This window comes from Varroa destructor, unplaced genomic scaffold, assembly GCF_002443255.2.
Source record: "Varroa destructor unplaced genomic scaffold, Vdes_3.0 BEIS01000002.1, whole genome shotgun sequence".
Classification (NCBI taxonomy): domain Eukaryota; kingdom Metazoa; phylum Arthropoda; class Arachnida; order Mesostigmata; family Varroidae; genus Varroa; species Varroa destructor.
In genome coordinates this window covers 24260562-24269047 of record NW_019211455.1, presented here as the reverse complement: position 1 = coordinate 24269047, position 8486 = coordinate 24260562, and positions in this window count along the sequence as shown.

Below are 8486 nucleotides of genomic sequence, written 5' to 3'. Positions count from 1 at the left end.
ATATTATGAATGAAATAGAACTTCGCGGTCTAACTCTAGCAAAGCGCTTTAACGATATGTGGTCATCTATTGTTTGTCGAGAAGGACGACTTAATGTTGTTTATCGAGCCTTTTTTTTGTTAAGATTTGATAGCGGAAACCAAAAGAAGTTCTCAGTTGCCTCGTTTACCCAATATAGCTGGCAACGAGCTACAAGAAATTCTCGGGGACCGTCCCGTTTTTGTCGACCAATTTGCAGTGTAGCAGATCCCTCTAATAGTATCAAGCAATAGTCTTTCTTTGACAGGATGACATTTCTCAGTCATTTTCTATAGCACTTCTTTCAGCTATGAAGTCTTTACCTTACAAGGCACAAACATGCTAGGCTGCTTCGACAGCTTCTTTTTTTTTTGCAAAAGGCGAATTAAATATCTCCGATACGCTATTCTGATCTGCAATATCTACGTTTAGCAGTCAAACTTCAACTAAAATCCTGCACAACAGAATTAAGACAACTTTACGGATCGAAGGAGTCGCCTTTGAACGGTATGTTCAACCTAGCCGTAGCGGCGGGACAAAAAGAGTAAAAGGAAACTGGAGTAAAAGCAAGCAAGTATGAAAAAACTTCTTTAATAAATTAAAGTTTTTCTTACTCATAAGCTAATAGAGTTCGTTTTTGTCAGTTTTTATACTTTTATATTTTGTAGTAGGACTGAAATATGTGACGATCGACTTGAAGAATACATTTGCTAACTACTTTGAATATTTTCTTTTGGTCACCTTTGCCTGGAGTATTTTACAATTTACAGTTCTAGAGATTCTTCGAACACAATTTTGGAAGTCGCGAAGTTTGCACGCTCAGCCTCGTCGCTACGCGATCTTTGAATGAATCCGTTAAGCTTTGTCTCAGTTGTTGACTTTATATATATATATCAGTATAGAATCAGTATACAAGACAACAAGCAAAGGCTTCTCTTGGGCCAAATATGACAATCGGCGTTGCATGATATCTAAGCATTCAAACAAACTGTTAAGTGATACAAGAAGTTGCAACGAAGAAGGACCTCGTTGGCCTACCTAATGCGTTTGATCATTTAACAATATGAGTATGCGCACCTATTTATCCTTCGATGTCTTCAAACGTAAACGTGTCACTGTTGAAGAACGACTACTTGTGGAAGAGAATAGTTTTCGAACTGTAGATCGTACAATTTTCAAATGTCAAAGTAGAGACAGCTGTGTGTGGCCAAAAAATTCAATGGGCAACACGTCAGTAACACGGCTAAAAATACCGGAAACGCAGGCAGTGGCCTTACCCTAAGCCTGGACTTGACGCGTCTGAATGGCTGCAAAATCTGCGGGAACGCCTGAAGTGCGTAAACTTGTATTCTACCTTTCGTTAAGGCCGACCGTCGACAAATCGAGCCGACTAGCGTAAAACGAAATCTATACTCTTTAGAATATTCTGGATATTTTAGAGGTTCCTGAAAATTTGGTAAGTACAGCGTGAAAAAAACACACAGGCACTCCTCAGAGAGGACCTTCCAGAAGGCGAGACAAAATGCTGGACTACTTTTAAGCGCTGCTTCCTCTTAAAGTAAGCTGACATAGGAAGCAGAATATTAGGGAGAAGTTTTATCCGCCAATCAATCCACCATCATTTATTGCAAGCAACAGGTAACCTTTTTCTTCTATTGTTTCATCGCACTATGTACTCTGGCAAAATAAAAGTTCAATTCGACTAGTAGCAATATAGCACAAGGTTACTGCGGCAGCTTTTTTATGAGTCATATCTTTTATAAAGCTGCCTATTAGGCCAACAATGGTAGCACTGTAATAATAAGAAAATTTAGTAATATTAATATCAGTACACCTTCCGCCCAGTAATGTTGTTATTGTTGTTTTAGACATTGCTGTCGACATTTAGATACAATATTACAGCACTTCCCAAAAACACAGAAAGTTTGTAAATTCATTTATTCCTTAACTAATAATCGTGCCTGTACGATAAAACAGCCTTCATACAAACCGTGAGCGCTAGGCATAAGCAACTTGTTCTTTGCAGCTAAGCAGTAGGGTCGGTACACTATATCTGCATATACTTCAGATCGTCACCCCGTCACAGAAATGACGAAAAGCGTTGTCCTATTTGTTTGGCATTAAAACTATAATACCAGTTCAACGTGATGCACAATGGGAAGTAATGCGTGATCTTGACAGGTCATTCTCAATGTCACGTGATCCTCTTATATGCGAAGTCACTTAATAGAAACGATATGGCTTCTAACAAACGCAAATGTTTTTTTTTTTTTTTTTTATAGCATATATACTTAGCCTAGACGTAGTTATTTGCGTTGCCCGAAATGTATCAAGTTCTATTATGTTTTTTGCAACCCACTGTGCCTTGCCGTATACCGCCATAATAAAACGTCTCTTATTGCTTTGAGATGGTGCCTATTAAAGGGGTAGATCATTGCTTCTTCGGACGAAAATTGTTTTATTATCAAGTGAGGCCCTAAGCGCCCCATACGGCATGCGTGTCATCTAGTAAATTGCAGAACACTTCCGTTCGGAAAATTTGTTTCGTCTACAAAAATACCATAGATTAAGGTTGCCCTTACTTCATCTTTTTGTTACTAATAGTCTATCTCCCGACGTCACATCGACATATTCGTTCTATAAATTCTCATTGTTTCGTTTTCTCAAAAATTATTAAATAAACATCTCAATTGTATAAGGGTGAAAAGTAGTTTTGTTAATAATTTAACTTTGTGCTTTGCGTAATAATCTCAAAATAAGATCAAACACGTTTGCCCAAGGATACTGAGCAGAGTTCTCCTCTATTCCATCAGTTATTCTAACCTCACCTAAAAGATCCTGCTTCCATGGCCTTATCACTTATAGGGCGAGTGATGCTTCGCCAAATATTGCTTTAGTCAACAATAATGGTAAATGGATTTCATTTATTATATATATATATATATATAGTCAGACATATATATAAACAGACAAAACATATATATATATATATGTATATTAAAATGATTACTATTCAAAGGGGTCAGGGTTGTGTACCTAGGAAAAGAACGCATGTATACTAGACTATTTATTAATGAAGGCAAAGCAGATGCCAGTAAATTTGGAAGCACCGTTACCGCGTTTTATCGCAAATAATCTCTATAGTCCTTATTGAAATTGTCTGTAAATATACAGAAAGAGTAGCCGTAGGAAATTTCTGTGCTGACATCTCGTTTACGCTTAGTCGTTAATGCTTCATTTTAATTAGCTAAACTCACTAAAAGCCTCGTAAAGCAGTTACACACAAACAAAAACAGATCTACGCACACGAGCTATCATCGTACATACGCTATCGTACAAAAAATTTTAACCCCTTACTAGCGGAACACTATGTTACGTTTAGGGTATTGATAGCATATGATATGGGGCATTTCGAAGTAGGGGAGTTTTTGCAGGCTCTTATTCACCTTTTCGGGTCGAATCAGCTAAAGCATCAAGAACATTTGTAACGGAGCCCAGCGAGAGTCCACACGCAGTTGTGACTAAACGACAGAGCTGAATACAAATTTTATAATACATAGTGCCAGTCTCAGTACAAAGTGGAGACAGGAATTTGTACAACTCTCCCATACATTGTAAAAAGCACACATGTTCACGTCACCCATTCATAGCTTCATTTTTGCAGCAGTACCCCAGCCCCACCCTCCACCCCCTTTCTACTGGCAGCTGGTCTAAGTCGTATATCGCCCGCTTCGCAACGCTGAACCCCAAACCAGGCTTGCTATAAGCGTTAGATGGGGTTTTGCAAAATGAATGACGAGTCTGTTTGACTGCTGGCGCCTTCTTTGCTGTGGGTTTATATGCTAACAGAATCGCAGAGAACCCATATCTATTAAAAGGAGGAACATATCCATGCTGATTTTTCTATCACTGGGTAACCAGGGCCACAACGATTACTATTCAGGGCATTTTTTAATAGATAAATAGCTAATCGCTGAATTCTGTATGACATAGAGTGTTAGTTGACACTATATACTATTGCTGCTTTAGGCTTTTCTTATGGTGGAATGGGGTATTCGTGCACGAGAGGAGTAGATGGAATTTCCGCAAACCCTACGCTGAGCAACTTCTTAATGGAAGAACTCATTCGCGTCTTCTTGATAGGCATACGCCTACGAAAGTGCATTGTTCAATGGTCAAAAAAAAAGATGCTATCATGCAGGGTATCGTTATTACATTGGGGCAGTATTGGTTGTTCCTGTACATCTATTCCGATGTGGGTGAGGTGGTGTCCTGTAGAGTGTTTAAATGTCACTTTTTTATGTAGTGCAGATTATCTTCAGTAGATTGGAGTTTTATGAAGTTTTAAAGTTTAAAACCGGCTCCACCTCTCAGGATTGGGCTTTATGCTGATAGAATTGGCTGTGTCTCGTCTGTTCTCTATGCTTATGGTAATCGCAAACGGGAGCTTTCATTATGAAACGCACGGATACTGGACCGAAATAGTATCAGGGGATTTTACCATATACTATTTGCTCAACTAGATGATAGAGGTCCCTTACTCTGTTCGTATATGAATTATATTAGTGTCACCATAAATCGCCTATTGTTTTTAAGCAGCATTTGTTGAAATAAACGGTGCCAGAATTGAAGGCTGTAATGTCAATTTTACATCATGTTAGATTTTTTTTTGACATACCACATGGATCTAAGCTGACCTACGTATTTTGAAGACGTACTTGTGTATTGAAGTATATTTAAATGTTCGGTACATTATAATACTATTCCATGCGTAACTTCATAGGTACTATTCTAAAAGTGGGCTGTATAATCATCGAACACCTACGATTCGCCAGACGCATTTGATGGCCTATGACGCTTTAATGTTCGACGTTCCTTTATATTATGGCCAACAACGACGAAAAGTTTAATTACGTAAAACCTGTATGGCTATGGTAGCCCATGCGCCCTCAAGACTTGAAGGATCTATTATTATTATTATACGTTTTCAAGAAGAAGAAGAATCGCGATGTCCATCTTGTTAGATATGCTGCTCTTATTAATAAATGAATGTTAAGCGCAGAGATGTTTCGTTGCCTTTCGAATTAGAGTTGTTCGGCTCTCGTTGATGAAGTGGATTGAACAATTTAAATATAACATCACGGTTTTCCCCTACTAATGTTACGTGGATTATAAAACGTCTCATGCTGAGTAACAGTCTCCCCATCGATTCCTTCCGTGACACGCAGACTCACTAGGACGTTTTTATGAAAATAAACATCTCGCATCATATATTATCAATTTTCGTTCGTTCGATGAACACGTGGTCGTGTATTTATCATCAGTATTCACGCTAGCGTAGCTGGACAATAACGTAAACGGCAGTTGTTACTACGTTTGGCTACTACTGCTGGATTTTTTTCGGATAATGGAAAAGCTTAGCCGGGGAGAATTGCTTAGGAAAATAATAGAAACGAATAGTGCGGCATTATATAGGCGAAGATAGCCAGCCTATCAAGTAATTCTAACGACAATATTTCAACTAACGTGACAGACACCGGCTGCAAGGTCCCATGAGTGCCTCAAACTGCTGGCAGTAGCCGCTAACGTTACCATCTTGTGAAGGGCTCAATCATTCCCAGAGCTGCAAAACTTGAACTGACTACTGAATCTTTAAGAGATCTTACAGGCTAGATGTTCGAGCAATGTAAAAAGATTTCCGTCTAGATCTGCCTAGTTTCTAAACGGCTTTTTACTAATATGTCGATACTAGATAATTTGCATTAGAGACTATACTGGTACCCAAAGTGCCCGGGGAATTTCCGAATACTGCTTGTACTTGAATTTGGTTTATGGTACGATCTAAATTAAAGCTGATCTTGTTTCAGTAAGAGTAATAACCCATCTGTTAGACCCCCTACTGCCTATATGGAAACACCGCGCGAACTGTATTTGAGAAAATTGTATAGATTAACAGGTATTGTATCTGATGTGGGCATCTTAGTTTTACCTATGTATTCGCAAGGATCTTTATTTTATACATGTGAATAATAATTGGAAAATATCCATTTACTCCGGATTTGTTTAAATTGACCTAAAAATAGTCGTGCTTTTATGTCTAGCACTGCAATTAATATTGCTTTAGACGGCTGACCCTGGATATAATATGGGCCGTGGATCTGGAAGTTGTTAACTTGAATGGATCTATCACCATTCGATCTGATATGCAAACAGTCCTCTTATTAAGGTAAACTTATGAGCTGATACACAGAACCAGTATTAGTGTTCACAATAATGTTTATACGAAGGTGATTGTGGAGCAAGGGAGCACGAAGCCTTTTCAGACTGATAGGTTGAGAAAAACAACCTTTACCGCACGAAACTATTCTAGAGTGTGCCTGTAGTCCATGGCTGCTATTTCACCCATCTCTGAGGTATGGTATCGCATCCACGTCACGGCAGATCAATAATAGACTGTTTATTTTGGAAACTTATGCAAAAAAACCTCAGGGGATTAGGAACTATACAATCGGCTTTTGTCAGGACGAGTGGCTTGTTAGTCATTGTTGAAGGCAAGCAAACTTTATAATAACTTTGCTGATGCTATTCAAAACTTCCTATTTCGGATTACTTACAGGTTAACCGACAGAGGCCCAGGTAGACAAAGAACATCACACGGAGCCGTTTGATACTGCTCGCTCTGCTTCACTAAGTTAACTCTTTTCCCTTTTCACACCAAACGCTGAAGGAAAGAGACGCACACGGAAGAAGTGTCATCAAAGCCTATGCTCAGCAGCAAAAGCAGCATTTGAAGGAATATATATACTGCACGAAATTTGAAAATTAAAAATTTTTGAGGAGACATGAGCCATGTTGTATGCGGATATTTATGATGGCCCCACTGCCCGGCCTGCCGTAGCTGGTGAAGCTCTCTCAGATCCCTTACGATCATTCTAGCTAAATGTTTGAGTTTTACGTCAGCTAAGGCCGTTAGGCATTCCATCAAACGGCCATCCCAGCACGAAATAAAGTATGGCCGCGCTGGGATTCGAATTTAGGCCGCCGCGTGTCAATTAAGTTTAACATGCGAATCATTACTCACTACACCATCACCGAGACACGATCATTCCGGCATCTACCATCAAATGTTAACTGAGTGTGAAAAGAATATATGGAAGTATTTTATGAAAAGTCTAATGCAAAGATTTTACATTAAGAGAGACGGTCGGGAACATAGGAAGTACCTCTACGTTTTCGTTACAGAATTTTAGCTCCTGTTTCGGTGTGGTAGAATACAATTCTGCGCCGGAATCGACCACCTAGGCTTGATATTTTAGCACCTATAATTAATCAAGTACAATAAAAAAAAAGGGGACAACTTTTTCATGCGCAAAATATAAGTGCGAATAGGTTACTTTCGACAAATAATATAAGGCATATATATATATATATATATGCGATTTGTGCCTATCGTAGAATTGCATAACGTACTCTTCCTTTTGACCAATATGGCCTACTCTGACATAATGAGCACAGACAGCTATAGAATACCTTGCCTATTTTAGCACGCTTGCTACTAGATAGGTGTTCTTAGGCAGCACATGGCGACGCTTGTGTAGTTCGAATAATACTCATCCTTGAACCACTGCCGTCGACGTCCTTGCGGCTGCCCTGCGCTTCCGGTGATGCCAGTATCATGGCGGTATAGCCAAAGGCACATAATAATATGTGACTCCTCCATTTCGTCGATGTTGTCCTGTGGCGGGGCAAGTAAGGAAACTCCTCAAAATAAAAACAACATAACACTTGCTTGGTTGTGCTGCGGTTACACTTCCACTTTCATATTTGCCTTGCTTTACCCGCTGATCCCTGTATCCCAATTCCCTTCCGCACTTCTTGAAAGAAATGGGCGACCAACCCCTTTACCATCGAAGGCATACACCTACACTTGAGTGTACAAACCTGTCACAAAATGACTGCGGCGAAGGCCGTTCGGTTTTTCTGTGGTGCGGCTAGCGCGAATAAGTATGGACACAGTAACTAAGAGCTTATAAAGGAGCAGAACAAAACATTGGAATCAACGAAGTATACGGAAATATAGAGTTCTACGGGAAGCTAGGAATTCGACAATAGTACGAGGTATGGCATGGCGTGAAGCTTGCTCACGTAGAACTGTCCATAAAAAGAAGGAGAACAACGAGTACTTCCATTAATCCTTCCTTTTCTAGTTTTCTATTAGTTCGTTTCGCTTACTGAAGGAGAGAGTTGCGGGTCAAGGAGGAAGCAAAAGAGAAGCAAGAAAAATCCATCTACAACGGCAGTACTACAGAGTCGAAGCGACACTTCTTTAGATATCGGGGAGGGAGGCAAAAGGTCAAGGCACAGTTCGTTCAGCTTGCGGTTTGAGGGCGCCTGTAGTGCCGGCCCTCGTCATCCGCCAGCCGCTGTTCCAGCCACGGTTGATTCTACCGGCACCATCGAACCGCACC